The sequence below is a fragment of the Hetaerina americana genome, unplaced genomic scaffold, assembly GCF_022747635.1.
Source record: "Hetaerina americana unplaced genomic scaffold, ioHetAmer1.1.p SCAF_3, whole genome shotgun sequence".
Taxonomy (NCBI): domain Eukaryota; kingdom Metazoa; phylum Arthropoda; class Insecta; order Odonata; family Calopterygidae; genus Hetaerina; species Hetaerina americana.
This window is the reverse complement of record NW_027286874.1, coordinates 84485568-84501792: the sequence shown is the minus strand read 5'-3', so window position 1 is coordinate 84501792 and position 16225 is coordinate 84485568.

The following is a 16225-nucleotide window of genomic DNA, read 5'->3' as shown; positions in this document are numbered from 1 at the left end:
ATTCTTCATGTCATAATGCCTTGATCTGACATTTATTTTATTGACTGCACCAATTCTGAAGTCGACAAGAAAAAATAACGAAAATTGGGAAGCTCTTCTTATCTCTGAAAGGGTTTGACCTAGAGAAATACGGTAAACTCTACTGTATTTCTACAAGCTTCGAGAACCCTATAAATTAATTTTCATTTTCCTAAATCTCCGTTTTAGAACCCAGAACATCGTTTTAATGATTTTTCTTGCGATTTCCTATTTACAGAGCGCTGGGTTTATCTTATTTCAATTGTTAAGACACTTAAATAAGATTTCATTTCATTCATTTTTTCATTATCCTACGGCTATAACTTGAACTTATTCTTCCGATATTTGTAGGTTATGCGGTCAGTTATATGAAAAAAATATTCAATTTTTCTTTAAATGGATCGTATTTTACGTCCTACGATCACTCCTTGTGCTACTACATTGTTACCTCCTTTTCAATTATCCCTATTTTGACTTTTAAAAATGTAAAAGAATACCATCATTTGCTTCTCTCTTTATATATATATATATATATATATATATATATATATATATATATATATATATATATATATATATATATATATATATTTATGCATAAATATTCAGGTAAATATGCTAGCTTAATTATTTGTCACACACGTGCGTCACGAAATACCAATCGAGCGGGAAATTCAAGTGAACTTTTGCAACGTATTGAAAATGAACCTGATTATTTGGACAACGACATCACTGGTGATGAAACCTGGGTTTTTTAATATGACCCAGAAACGAAAAGCCGAAGCTCTGAGTGGTACACCAACCAGTCCCCCAAGCCCAGAAAGACAGGAATGATCAAATCAAAAGTGAAAACAATGCTCATTGTCTCTTTCGACACTAAATTAGTGGTCCATAAGGGGTTCGTTCCTCAAGGACAGATAGTTAACCCTGCCTACTACGTAGATGTGCTCGAAAGACTTCGAAAAAGGGTCATCAGGGCGAGAAAAGACATCCGCTACCTGGAAACTCCATCACGACAACTAGCCTTGCCACAACGCGCTACTAGTCCCCGAATTCCTGGCCAAACACCAGGTGTCAACGCTGCCCCACCCCCCTCTAGTCCTGACGTCGTCCCAGCAGACTTCTTTTTGTTCTCTCGGATTAAGGCAGCCCTGAAAGGAAACCGTTTTTCATCCATAGAGGAGATCCAATCAGCCGTGACGAAGATCTTGCGAGAAATCCCCGAAGACGCCTTCCAGGGCGCGTAGCGGTCATGGCAGAGTCGCTGGAAAAATTTGTTGAGGCTCAAGGACATTACTTTGAAGAATTTTAAGTGTTTGTGCAAATCTGTTCAATGAATTACTTCAAAAAATAATTGCATTTCTTTTGGAACGCACACCGTATGAGTATGGTGAAAATTCACATGCATTTAATAAACGCTCTTGTGTTTCCGTGCACCGTGAGAATGGTGTCATCTAAATAATTCTTGTAAATGGAATAAGTACATATACTGTTCACAGATAAACCTCTATGAACCTCTAAGAATTTCTGTAAAATGAAGAGCGTTTACATCTTACCAACTTCGACGTTTGCTCTCTTTGAGATGTTAGGTGATGAGGCACCGAAAAACAGCGAGTCTCGCAAATCTCATTCCTGACTGATGTACACTCATTCACTATTTTACCCGTTAGAGAATCTGGAATTCCACAGAAACCCTAATCACTGTAAGCTAAAAAGAAATCAAAGGATTTTTCTGTGGTAAAGTGATCCCAACCTGGGGTGCGATGAGGAGAACAGTTCGAAGTCGAGAACGCCATCTGTCGGATGTGACGTTATACTGTGGACCCCTCGGCGCCTTTCGTTTAAAGTTGGCTAACATAATATTCTTTCTATTCTTCCTCCATTCCCAGAGCATCCTACTAAGTCTACCAATCTATAGACCTATAACCCGACCCTCTATCCTAATGTCGCAAATTATCTCCTCTCTCGGTGGTATCCCTCAATTAGTCCGAATATTTCTACACATTTTTACACTTTCAAATAATAGACTTTTAAATGTAAATAACAATGAAGACACGCATTCTTGAATATTTAAAGCGTCATATTTTAATACAAGACAATTAAAGATTTAAAGACTTGAATCCTTAATTTCACGAGTAATCTGATCTGCAACACTGCCACGCACAATTTCACATGAGTTTTCTCAAAGATCAATATTGGGGTCTTAAAATTTTTCCAGGATATGAAAGAAGATTATTGAGTACAAATTCTTTTGAGAAAAAACTAGAAGAATTGCGTTAGGGAAAGAGATATTTGCAATTATTAGAGTATTGATAACGGGTACACTGCTTAAAGAAGTGAAGAAAAGGTTGTTAAAGGCTTCAATATGGATCTTTTTACTTCATTGATGCAAGACTTGGTCTTCTAAGGATGAGCGTAGATGAGAGGCGGGTGTGGCGGAGAATGGAGTAAATAAGTTAGACAGGGAGAAGGATAAGGCTTAAAGCAGAGGTTTAAAACAGGGTGGGGGAGCAAATAAAGTTGCAGGTGGAAATTCGAAAAAGGCAGAGAAAGTGGATGGAGAAAATATTGAAAAGAATTGAAGAGATATTATTAGATCGTGATAGAATGGAGAGCGTTTGGTAATCGGGGTAGAGGAAGGAAGAGAGAAGAGGGTCTTTTGAGATAGCACGAAGACTGGCAGAAGTTTATAAGAATGAAGAAATAAATAATGAGGGTGTAAAAAGAGGAAGTTCTCACAATACTCAGAAGTAAATAGTTGTTGGGAACCATCCAAAACCTACCTTTAAATAGATAGAGTACCTTAAACTGAATTTATAATACTTAGCAGTAGCAGGAACATTATCTGTAATTATTTTTGAGTTTCACTTATCTTTATCTTTTTCGTTTATCTTTAACGTTTCTGTAATTCTTAAGTCGGAAACCATTGGACTGAATCTATCAGGCAGATTTCCTCCGTAATTCTTTGAAAATACTTATTCTTTTGGGATGAATCGTCTTGATGCTTCCTTCTAAAAGTTACTAGTCAATCATCAAGTTCTTTGACACCGGCCGTAGACTCAATGCATACCTTTTTGAGTCTCTTCCCGTGAAATATGGACAAAGGCGACATGTTGTAACAGATCAATCATCATTAAATGAAAATGTATGAGGAATTGCAATATGAAAATTCATTTTTTTAAACTGGCATCGAATCATCAAAGTAACAGCGTAACTTTCCGACCTCCATTCGCAAGTGATTGTCTCCCTTCCCCCCACAATTTTCACCCCCACGCCCCTATCGGTAGCGTCGCTGCTCATCCCACCGCCTCCCCCCCTCCTACCTTCCAATCATTTCCTCTCGCTCCCTCTACTCACAATAGTTTTCCACAAACTTTTCCTCCTCCATACTCTCGTGGACAAAAGAAAAGATCGCTCCCATCCCGTCGGTGCTTACTTCCACCCGGCCGGCTGTTTTTTTTAGCACCGCGACGAGAAAAGGAGCCTTTTTCCTCAAGTCGCCTGGACCAGGAAGTTTGATCCAAGGCTCGGGGATCCTGTCTAGTTACAAGGGGAAGAAGAGATCCTTGGCTTCCTTCTTTCCCACTTCGTTCCCTTTCTCTATGCTCCCCCCTCTCCCAACCCGAAGGGTCCGTACCCTCCCGCCCCCGCTAGCTGGGCCGAGGGGGCGCTCGGTTTGAAGAGATGGAATCCACTTCAGTACCCCTCACCCTCGCTCCGATCCTCCTCGTCGCCACCCTCTCGTCAGGGCCCCTCTTCCGAGCCTCCTACCCCCCTCTCCACCGCCCTCGGGGGTTGTGCCTTCGCCACCGATATTTTTCGAGCTGCTGGACCCAGAAATGTTTTAAGAGAGACGCATCAGGGGTGGGCAGAGATACTCATTTGGTTGTTTTTGTTCAAGATTTTAAAACCCACCCATACCGATTATATATTGCTCATGAATTCTGATGCTGTTGGGCAAACGCTCGTATAAATGCGCATTCAAAGCTGGTGATTCCGTTGTACGTCGCCTGGATAACGAGGTAGTACTGGCAGTCGCAGTGCAAATCTTCCTGGAATCGCTGGTCGAGGTTCTCGAAAGAAATTAAGTCCGCTTCGACTGTTTTGAGATAGTTTACGGTGCACTGGCATGCGCACAAGCACACCTTTGCTCATGCATTTGGAGGGACTTTTTTAAAATGGAAGTGAACTATAGTAATGAGACTCTTACAGATACATGGCCTGGCTATTAATTCATGCACCCAAGAGCTGTGTGAGTATTCATCATTTCTTTCAGGGAAGCAAACAGACCGCAAGCAAGCATTCGGATTCCTAATCAATTTAGAGAATTAACATTTATGATAATCAATAAGTTATAAATGGGTTCGTTATTCTGATGTTTAGAAGGCGTGATAGCGCCGCACTATCAAAGGCTGTCCTCCACTGAAGTACGCCTAGAAAAAAACTGAAACCACCGAAAATATATTCCACATTCATTCTTTGTACACTGACGGATTTATGGGGGGGAAGGCCATCAAAGGGAGTTACAAGCCCGCATCCCACCCCATCGAAATGCCGTCCTCGACAAGATATTTCTTTCATCGATTCCAATAAATTGATTAGAATCATCAAGATAAAGAAAAAAGAATTAATTTAATGTTTAAAAAAAAGTTAGATTTCAATTATAACTTGTTTCAATCGTCTCACCCCGCCGCAACACTCGCCTTTGAGGGCACGGAAGTTAACCTCCCGCTCCTCGAAATTTTACCCTGGAACCATTGTGAAGTGGAACTACGACACCCCCCACAGCCTTCACTTGAGAGTTTAAGTCATTAATTGGACTGCTCCGATTGCACTTTGATTCTAAGCGTGAACATTGAATATCGAAATACGTAAATGGATTTATCCATGGACGACACAATTACTACGGTAACGCACTTCTGGTTGAACTTTACACGCCGGAAGATATGAGTCGACCAAAAACGCATCGCACTCTGAGCGAAAGGGTGATAAATTATCACGAACGGCGAGATATTGGCTTTCTGCTATTTAATTATCCCCATAGAATCTATATTACACCCATGGATCCAGGACTTGAAAACAGTCAAAGTGTAGTCAAACCAATCAGACTAAATTATCGTCATCAAATATGTCAATTTCCAACTACTCATTCAATCACTTCAAAATAATTAGTTCCGTCTTTATTAATAAATACAGTGTGCTCAATGTGTCGCTAAAAAATTAATTTCCTTCTTTGTTGTTCATCTAGCCATTACTAATGACAATAAAAAGCGGGACCCTGGTTTATTTTTCACACGACTAAAAGCATTAAAAACGCAATAAAACAAAATTAAAAGGTCACAGATGGTCACACGGTCATGGGAAACTAAATATAAAATGTTAATACTGGTGGATCGATACTGCTCATCGATTTAAGACTACTGAATCAATATATTATTATTACTGATTATGTACGAGTTGATGATGAATCGATTCATTTACTGCATCCAATCAAGAATCTGAACCCTCCGTTTTATTTTTTTCCAAGGAAAAACACGACTTACTCGTAACTATTCGGGATGTTAAAATAAATAACAAAAGTTTATTGCTAAAACATTTTATATGGCAGGACATACATATTATTATTTTTAATGAAATATTTCGGATTTGTTGCTAGAGAGAGGATAGAATTTTCTTTAAATTAAAATATTTTAAGTGAAACATTTAAATTCATTGATATTTTATTTTAGATTTTAATAAACGTTTTCACGTATACTTTCCCAAAAAACGTCAATTATGTTCTAAACATTATTTAAAACCTTGTTTAAAAATACCAATTTAATTCTGTGAACCTCGGAACAACAATTTTTCCGATGCTCACCAGTCCATCTGCTTCATTGGCTAGACGTTGTTAGCATTTTAAAACACTATCATATTGCATATGAATAGAATTTAATGACATTTAAAATAATGCCGATCCTGAGCGCATAACTTCTGGTTGACAAAGCTAACGGGCTTTTAAACTGTCTTCTCAAAGCTTAATGCCCAACAAGATATTGGCTGCTATGAAAGCCTAAGTGTAGAGAGATACGTGAGTATCCGTTTAGATTCTGTAATGCAAACGTACGTCTAATTGAAGAAATCAAATAGTTACGCATCAAATAAAACACCGAAAAAAATTATCGACGTTATCGATAATCTGAAAAAATGTAATTCGATAGTTATTTATACCGAATGAAGATGATCGATATGGACAAATACATACATATCGCTCTATCTTAGACGGTGCTATTTGATTTCACTCTTAGAGAGAATAGAACAATTCCTGATCAGATACCTCTTCTACTGATATTTCACACATGTGTTGTTTTACGACGAAGATGTCTTGCCGTTTTTTAGGCGGCTTTTTTATTTCAGAGATCGCCTTATTTGGGCTTTTGCTCTGTGTCCTGTGTATTTTTTCCGTCTTTTCCTGGACTACCAATCCAGCGTCGTTTTTATTTCCCTTTTCCATTTTTTAATTGTCATTATATTCATTATTTATATATTATTTTTTTTCCTATGTGTTAGGGGTTTAACACCATGTTTGGTCTTTTGTACTTATCGTATGGACCAATTTTGTTGATTTTAGTGTATGTCATAGCTTCGTTAGAATTTCCTTTCAGTTTTTCGAAGTAATTCTTAGTTTGCCTCAGTAAAAAGTTGTGTAGTGTCTCTATGTCTATTATTTTGTATATATTTTCGTTTTTCTCCCACGGAGGGAGTCCTGTTGTTTTACTTCAATAGCTCGCACTTTTAAACAACAAAATACAGCTTTTCAGGTAAATGCACTGCACTTACAGCCCAGGGAAAAGTTATTAAATACGAGTATATGTGTATTCAGGTTAGTGTTTCGGGAGTCAATTGCTGAAAATATTTTCTTTCAATAATAGTAAGAGGTATATTGGAAAAGTAAGGACCGTTTTCTTATATTGTTGGGTCAAAACAAGGTTGTACGCTTTAGTGTCATCTAGCGATTGTTTCCGAAGCCATTGAAGTTACCGTTTTAGGAGTCGTTTACCTGTCAGTAAATGCAGATAACAATGTCACTCCCGCCAGTTGCAAAGCGGGTGCTGTGATTCGATTTTTGGGTGCAAAAGGGTCATCAGCTGCATGAATTCTTCGGGAGTTGTGCCTAGGCAATGGAATTAGAGTGATGAGTGAAGAAAATTCAAACTTGATGACAGAATTCAGATGGAGACTTGCAAAAATAGCCGCACAAATGCGCATGATGAAGAGCGGAGTGGTCGGCCCAGTATCCAAACCGATGATATTTTTCAACGAGTGGACCAAAAAGAGCGATCTGCTTGACGATTCACGATTACTGTTCTGCCAGATAAATTTCATCTTGTTGGACGCACTACTATTTCGACGATTGTTATGGAAAAGCTCGAATATCACAAATTGTGCACATGGTGGGTATTTACCGACCAACGCAAAAAAAAACAAATAATGTTAAGTGGACGACCGTTTTTCGATCACTATCGACAAGATGGAGATGAATTGACTTTTTACCTAGCACCTATTTCCTCTTCTTGCAGTTGAAACAGTGGCTGGTGGACAACAGTTAGAAGAAGATGAGAAACTCAAGACCGCCGTTGTCAACGAGTTAACCCAGACGGCGAAATTCTATGCTGAGGGATTAAAGAGGCTGGCGCAGCGTGACAAAAAGTGCTTACAAGTGAACGGCGATCATGTGGAAAAGTGAAGTAGGTTTGTACGAAACTAAAACTGCTAATAAAATTTGTTTCTAACGAATATGACCAAACAGCCCGTATACTTTGAATATTCCTCGTAAAAGGGCAACACTGTCTCATTATCAAGGCGGTGAAATCATGATAACTACAATAAATTAACCGTGGAAATTTACTTGTGTCATCATTTTATTATAAGTATATCACATTAAAAAAATAACACCATATGTGTCATTGAATCAGTTAAGCATGAATTCAAAAACATTTGGACAGACTACACTTTTTAATCTCTTTGAACATTGAATAAAGGACGATGATAAACCACCCACCTCGCGCGGCACAACTCATGATGAGCATTTTTAACGGTGTTTGGACCGACATCTCCTCCCATAAATCCTCACGCACGATAAAACAAAGTTGGATTAATCTGGAATGGAATAAAATTATGGCCCAGACGACATTAATGGAAATGAAGTCCAAGTGAATTGTATTTTATCAAATGAAATGCCACGAAGGAAATAGGATTGTATGAAGAGTTCAAGGATTGATATATTTCATTTGGGATTTGAAGCCTTATGCTCAATGTATATAACTACTATATAAATAACTGATAAGCATGCAATTTAAAACGATAAAATATTATAAATTCAAATTATTAGGTAGAATTCAAATGGCCATCAATCGAATAAATATCCACATAAAATACGATTTTGATTAATATCTCTGTCAAATAAAATTGCCTTGTAAAAAAAATGTGGAATTAATATGAACAAGCCGACTTTTCTCAGAAGGTAAGCATCCTCGAAGTAATTGTGAGTGCATAACGAAAAATTAACGCTAGCTTCTAACATTCTAAATAAAGAGAGTTTTGTATTAAATTACCTAGTGAATGAAAAAAAACCTTATGGTGAAACAAAACGATCCCGCGCCTTTTCAGATGGTCAGGGAGGAGGGCGTGGAACCCTCTAATGGTTTCCTCACCTCGTCCCTCGGCGAACATGCTGGCGGAGATGACACAGGTGGAAGTAAGTCCTAAGCAGTGAAGGGTGCGAGGACTTGGGCCAGAGAGTGTTCGCAGATGTATATCGAAAATTCATGGATTCCCGCTAATTTCTCCGAAAAGCCGTTCTCATCCCCTTTTAGAAAGACTGGAGAAGGAGCTCTAACCAACCGTCCGAAGATGAAAGTCGCTTTAAGGCCCGAAGGGACAAAATTACGAGTGAGTCATGACCGCAGAAATAGGCACTCAAGACAGCTCACATCCGATTGACGCTTAGATCCACTTCACAATGTTTCCCATTCTAAGCTTTGCTCTTAACTTTTATGTTGATACATTAACCACAGAAAATTCTCCAAAAAATCGTATTCATTTGCGTTTTTCCAGTTTTAAAAATAAAATTATAATACGATAGTAAAATTCTTCAACGGGTTAAGATGATTTAGAAATTATTAATATCGTAGACAAACAGTCATGATATTTAGACTCTCATTCGTTATTTACGAGGCTTTCGCCGTGAAAATAAATGCCGTCCTGACTGGGAATTGACCCGTCACCAAGTAAAACTAGTCAAGCACTATAGTGTCACAGTGTCAATCCGGCTGCAAATACGTTCATTTTATCAAACTGTGGCAAATCATCGTCACACGCAGAGTGAGACAGTTCAATTGCAGCATTCAATACGTTAACAAGTTCGAAGGGACTGCGGTGAAACAAAAGAGTAAGTATCAAATTAGTGCCTTTGACAATAAGTAACCCTGTTACCAGAATAAAGAAAGAAATTAAGAAAGTACCATCGTGGCTTTCGCCACAGTTTCTTAGGATTTGGACCCTGTTTGATAAAGTTCAATAGTAGATACCTAAATTGAGATCCTTGAACATGACATGCGTTTCGCACATCCGATCCAAATTACCAATTAATTTCGGCGAAAGGTTTCATTTGGTTCAGGATAACAAAAACCAAAAAATTGAAGAATCATCAAGTTTAACTTCAAATGATCCACAAAGTTAACATTTGAATACGACAATCATGTTATTTCGAGTTTTTTTGAAACTGTTCTGCTGAACTACTGAACAACAGTGAACGCTTTAATAGATTCGCTATCACGAATATTCAAATTTATCGTTCCGTTCTTAACTTGAACTTATTTTTAGGTACCATCACCTATTGAGGTGGCGTTAGTGGATATTAACAGCATTCGTTTGCCTACCTCATGATCCCAGATGTGAATAGGAGATGCCTCAGGATCCGTGCTCTCAAGCTGTTTAATTTTTTGGTATGAGACCTTCTCGGAAAACCGCAGCTGTCCCACTGAAAGGAGCCGGCCATCGTACCCGGAATGCGTTAATTTCGCATGCCTTAGGCCTTTCAACTCGGTATGTTCTATCCCCCTCACTCATCAAACTAAACTTCGGGTTTGAAACCATTGTCTTTGTGCATTGATTCCTGGAGTGAGGCAGTTTTACGTTGAACCAGTGATTACAAATACCACTGGGGAATCTAATACCTTAAATGTATAACGCATAATCTATTCCAGTTGGTTCAAAGAGGAATACATTCATATCAAAGAAAGCTTTGCTAGGACATTATCCAAAAAGGATTTTAAAATTATGAAATTCGGTTGAACTGGGATTGAAGCTGCATTTCATCTCCATAATTGATGAAGATAAAATGTAACTTCAGGAGATCACACTACCAATGTTGTAATAGCTCTTTAGACAAACTGAAAGAGAAGTCGTTTAATTGCATAAGAGATGCCTTCCAAAGTTTTAGGACTGCACCTAGTATAATTGAAACGCTATGAGTTAAACGCACCTAGTAATTTCCCACATTATTTTAAGACGGCCTAGATTCAGTGCCTTCCCGTCGTTTCCAAGAATAACTAATTTCAATTAAATTACCCCTTGAAAATAGTACACGATCTGGTAGGGTTTTCTTAGTAAAATATGATGAGAATATTACAAAGTGTGTTTAACTCATAGAACTTACTCAATATCATCCCTACGCGAATTTAGTTCCATACTCGGCTGCAAATGAACAGCAGTACATATCGGTGGCACAGAAATTTTTATTATTTACGAGATAAACTCGAAATTTCGTAATTATTTTAAGCAAGCACTCTCGGCATGATGTGAAAACGTTGAGGCATCGATGCGAAAAAGACCTCTGCTCATCACCGACTTTTACTTTAAAATTTAGGAAATAAGCATAAAAAGCAGAAAAACTACTTTCTAATTGTATGCTATGATAGATAGATCTACTTCCACACAATACCCTGCAATCCTCCGCAAGGGCTTGTTGTGGGGGGGGGGATGTTAGAGCACCAGCCATGCATGCAGAAATATGAGTTCATCCATGAATTTGTACAAACATTACCTAATATCCAAAACACTCAAGCATGTACACAGACAAATGCCTTCAAATATAATGCAATAATTGGTGTGTTTGACCGAAACCAGTAAATGTTAGTCTCAAAGTTAACATATTCAGGCCCTTGGGTTTGATTTTGTTCTGACTGCGCATCACGCGAGAGAAGGACGAGTACTTGAATCTGTCTTCTACAGTGTCTATCTCTTTTATGTTATCCCGGTGGTCGAAGCTATCAGTATAATTTGGTGACATAATAATTCCCTCCGTGTTGCAAGAAAATTCGGATGACTCGTACCTTTCTAAGAGTCTATCTTGCCTGCTCTCCTCGAGAATCAACGGATTCCCAAACTAATTTCTCCAACATACACAATCATCAAGCTTACTCTGTTCAACATTAGGTGGCTTACAAGCAAACAGAAAAAATGCATCCAATGAGCACAAAAGTTAAATTTCTTAAATGATAGAAGAGCGACTGCAATATTCTGTCACAATGATGGAACGATACTAGGGGAGTCTTACCAGACAGAATTTTGATTTGGTTATGAGCTCACTTTGGCGCAAGTTTGCAGCTGATATTAGATGACTCAATGATGACGTTTACATTAGATGACTTCTATTTTGATGGAAAGTCTTTTCAAATCAGCAACTTTTTAGAATTCCACATTAGTTTCGTAAGACTTAACCACCTCTTAGTTTCCATTCGCTCTCCACCGCACCCTTCCCCGCTCACTCCTCCCCATAGCCAAACTGTGTCCTTGGGAACGCATATTTTTTTCTCCGCTGATTAAACGTGATATTAATATGATAGCCACGACTTTCGTCAAAATGGAGAGCCTAGTCCCCATTCTACCTCCTAGAGATAAATACGTAGAAAGCAAATACGCCACGCGGATTTCCCGAAAACCGAGCGAGGTAGTAGATTCAATAATTTCGGCCGTTTTAAGTATTTTGTTATAGAAATTGCTATGTAATAGCCCATTTGCTTGCCACGACGACTTACACATCACCGTAAGTTCAGCATGGTGTACAACACGCGTTAATTTCCTAGCACGTACTGAGTGCCCAAGAATCCCTTCATCCGTGCACGTCCATACAAGTTTCCACTTCCCTTTGAACCCTCATGCCCTTTGAAAAGCGCCCGTTGCGTTGAATGGCGGACGACGAAACGGAGGGAAAGGGATGGAAATGAGACCGACAGGTAGGCACACACTAGGGGAAGTGAAAGGCGAGGTGAGAGAGGGAGGGAGTTATGACGAATGCCGCAGGCCCGTCCCCTCCCACTAACCCACTCGGTGGTGGTTTTCTTCTCGGAATGAATAGTCCGGGGACTGCTACTGGTTGATACCTCGTTCTCCCTCACCCCAACCCCCTCATTCCGTGCCTCCCCCCCCCAGTCGCTCTCGACGCCCACCTCCCTCCTTACACCCTCCCAGCAAAAAAGTACGAGTTCGGAGAAAGGTGGAGAGATAGAGTAGGGGAATGACCACCACCACCGGCGGGCACATTCAGGGTGCCGGACGAAATTCGCTGCTCGGGGCCAACGGGAGACCTTGGCGGGCGGGCGAGTCGCCCTCACCGTCTGGGGATGACGTGCGAAATGTCATTACCCTTCAGTCGGTGCGACCTCGCTACATGTGGGTAATTTGGCATCTCCGTGATAATAAATAAGTGGGCGGTTTCACGCAGATTTCATGCGGGATTCCAAAGCAATTCATTATGCGCGGGTTGGGCAACTTTCTGATGGAAGAAATCAAAGGATTAACAGATGAGAGGACTGCTCGAAGCCCCCACAGCGTTACTAAGAATATCCCCCAGGAAAGAAATAAAAGGAAAGATTGAGCTAAGAGGATAAGTTCACTACGCGAATCACTAAGATATTTTAAAGAAGGTGGGTGCACAGGACGCCATTTTGCAGCGAAAGTCTCGTGAGTTCAGTGCAGCGTTAAGGAAGGTAGTTAGTTACCTTACCAGCGGCGGAAGAAAGCATTTCCGATTTGTAGTTATAAAATATTTTTAAAATAAAATCATACCAGTAGGGAGCCAATCCGATAAGCCCGTTAAGCATCACGCTCAGCAAATAACCGGAGTGGCTTAGGTTTGAATAATGACTCGAATGAGCAAAAAATATTTAAATAATTTCAAAAACGTTATGAGGATGAATTTAATATTCACTGATGTGAGTCCCAAAACTCTTATTTTTTAATATTTTCCAAAAAAATCACACAGAAATCCCAAGCCTCACTGAGTTAGCATACCTATATTTCAGAAATTAACTCCGTCCTGCTTTTTAGATAAAGAAAATTTAAAAAGATGTTCTCGAATCCAGCGAAATTATTCAAATTAAAAACGAACGATATTGTGAGCGTGGCAGGCGGCCAGTACAGTTTTTAGAAGCGCTTAACGAAGGACGAGGGAAGAAGTATGTGATTTAAAAAAATAATACATCACACCCTCTGCATTTACTAGTACATTCGTACAGCATGGCAATGCACGGGTTAGAAATATGTAAAAAAAAACAAACAGAATACGCTATTAGGCAAACCACATTTGAAAAGATTGAACATTCCCAGGATTGAAAATTTGGGGTGATATCATTGCATTAGCAGACATTTTCATTAGTGTCGACGAAAGGGCAGGTATTAGAGATTAAATTCAATCTGTAAATATTTCTTCCTCTTATCTGGGAGGGAGAAGGTCAGACTACTACACAGTATAATGTGATGATGAATTGGTATATGAGAATTGACGAATTTGTCCTACATGTAGGAATACACGTATATCATAATGATCTATCGGTGCCAAAGAATATTAAATGGAGTTTTTTTAATAAAACGTGAATACCAAGATCGAGCTTGATTTATTTATCTGTGCGTAAAAGTAAATATGTTTCTGTAGACCCTATTTTCCAAAAGCGATAAATAAACAGTAATATTAAGCTCGAAAATAATCAAACCGCGCAAAATCCGATAAAACGTGTAAATGCGCGAACGCCTGGGGCAATTAATTTTTCAGAACTATCTCACAAATAAATATTTAACGGACCATTGAAGCACCAGTCATACTTCAGTTCGCATTTCAAATAACAACTAGGGATAATGCATTGTGAGGAATTTTACGAGCTAGTGAGCAAATATTTGGGGATGAATTTCTCATGTATTCCGTTTTTCATAGGAAACCATGTTCATCTAGTTCATCCTAATTAATATTCTGAGAATTTAATAAATAGTACTGGACTCCAATTCAGCTCGAAATTGTGTTATTAGATTCATGGAATGAGTACTAATATTAAAATTCCTAAATATTATTCAGAGGATTCACGATTCCAATGCTGTATGCAGATAGTTCATCATTAGACCTGAATAATGAAGCAAATACGGACACAAATATGCATAGTATTGGTACTTATTTAACCGACTAAAAGAGCATGCAATGAAATTTACAGATATTTCGAAAGCACTTTTTGATCTACATTTTTACGACATGAGCATAAGAGTTAGGTCAACCATTTTCGTGCATAAAATGTACATGTAACTTAATAATAACTAATATTTCACAATCTTTTCTTCTCTATAAAGGCAGATGTCTCCGAAAACCTTATTACGCAACCCATTTGCGGAAAAGATGATAACATTTGACGCAGATAAAAATGTAATGCATTTAAATGGAATTATAGGCTGGGAGATCATTAAATAGGAAAACATTTTTTCTCATTCAAGCTGCGTGGTGACCAAACAAATTCGGTATCTGAAAAAAATGAAAAGGCTGTTTGGTTGATTTATTCTTTAAAACTAAGGTCGCAGAAATCGAAAAATCTGATTCTGTATGCATAAAGTCCCTCAAAGACGCAATTTCATCATTCAAATGAAACACGCCAAATTGGCACCACAACAGTCGAGGACGTTTGTCTAGGACGTTTGCCGAGGACGTTGAATAATTTTTGTAACATCAACACACATAACATTTAAATATGAAACATTTCCTATTTATTTCACTTCCACAAATAAGAAGGATCTCCTACCATAAGTTTACGTGTTAATTTCCAAGAGCCCTACGTGTTTATACAAATCCTGAATCATACTTTCGTAAAGTGTAAAGGAATCCCTCATGACTTAAGAAAGCCCACAAGAGAAAAAGAACACTAATGTAAAAAAAGAGTAATTTTAAAAATAAATATTTTCGTTGATAACTAATATATATGCACATGCAACCATTTACCTTTTTCATACTGACATGAAAAAAACGTTACCATTTGTGGTAAATATATTTTCAGTAGTAATTCCTCAATATTCAAGATATATTTGATTTCATTTCGTGGCAGATCTACATGAAAAAAATTGTTTTGTACATTTCAATGAGAGGTCGAAAGTTTAAAAATAATTAATAAGGCTCACGGCTGCAAAAATTTTAAAGGAAAAAGACTTATGTCAACTAGGAAATGATTTTAGAATCTCATCAGATTTAATAATGTCTGATTCTAAAAAATTGAAACGCCTGAGTACAAAAATGTCCTAATTACGTAAATTAAGTCAATTTGAAAACTCAACAAAGGTGGTGAATGGGGATGATAAAATATTAGAGGCAAAAATGTTTCAGTTCTCACAAAAGGGGTTTGGAAGGATGAATTTCCTTTAAGATACCAAGGACCAATTTGAAATTCTCATTTAAAATTATGGGAACGATTTTGTATTGAAAAACTTTCCCAATTATTATTCTATAGAAATATTACGGCCTTCAATAAATGTCATTGTAAATATTCAACCTCGGAAGTCTAAACCAAAATATGATATTGAAATAAGTGCTCACCACTCCAAATAATTGGAGCTTCAAAAATATATCATCATCATTGGTCGTTCAATCCTAAGATTGGTTGACTGCAGCCCTCCATCCTACCTTATCTCATGCTAATTGGCTTACCTCCTGGTATTTAAAAAAGTTTAATTTCTTCTTTTTTGCCTCATGTATTTATCCCTTGGCCTTCCTCTTGGGACTTTTCCCTCTATTTTATTCTTCACGAATCCATTGTGCCTCAGGGTTGCCTCATTGTGCTATCTGGTTCTTCTTTTCTTTATGGTCTTCCATAAGACCCGTTCTTCGTCTATTCTTCTGTATACTTCTCCATTTCTTATT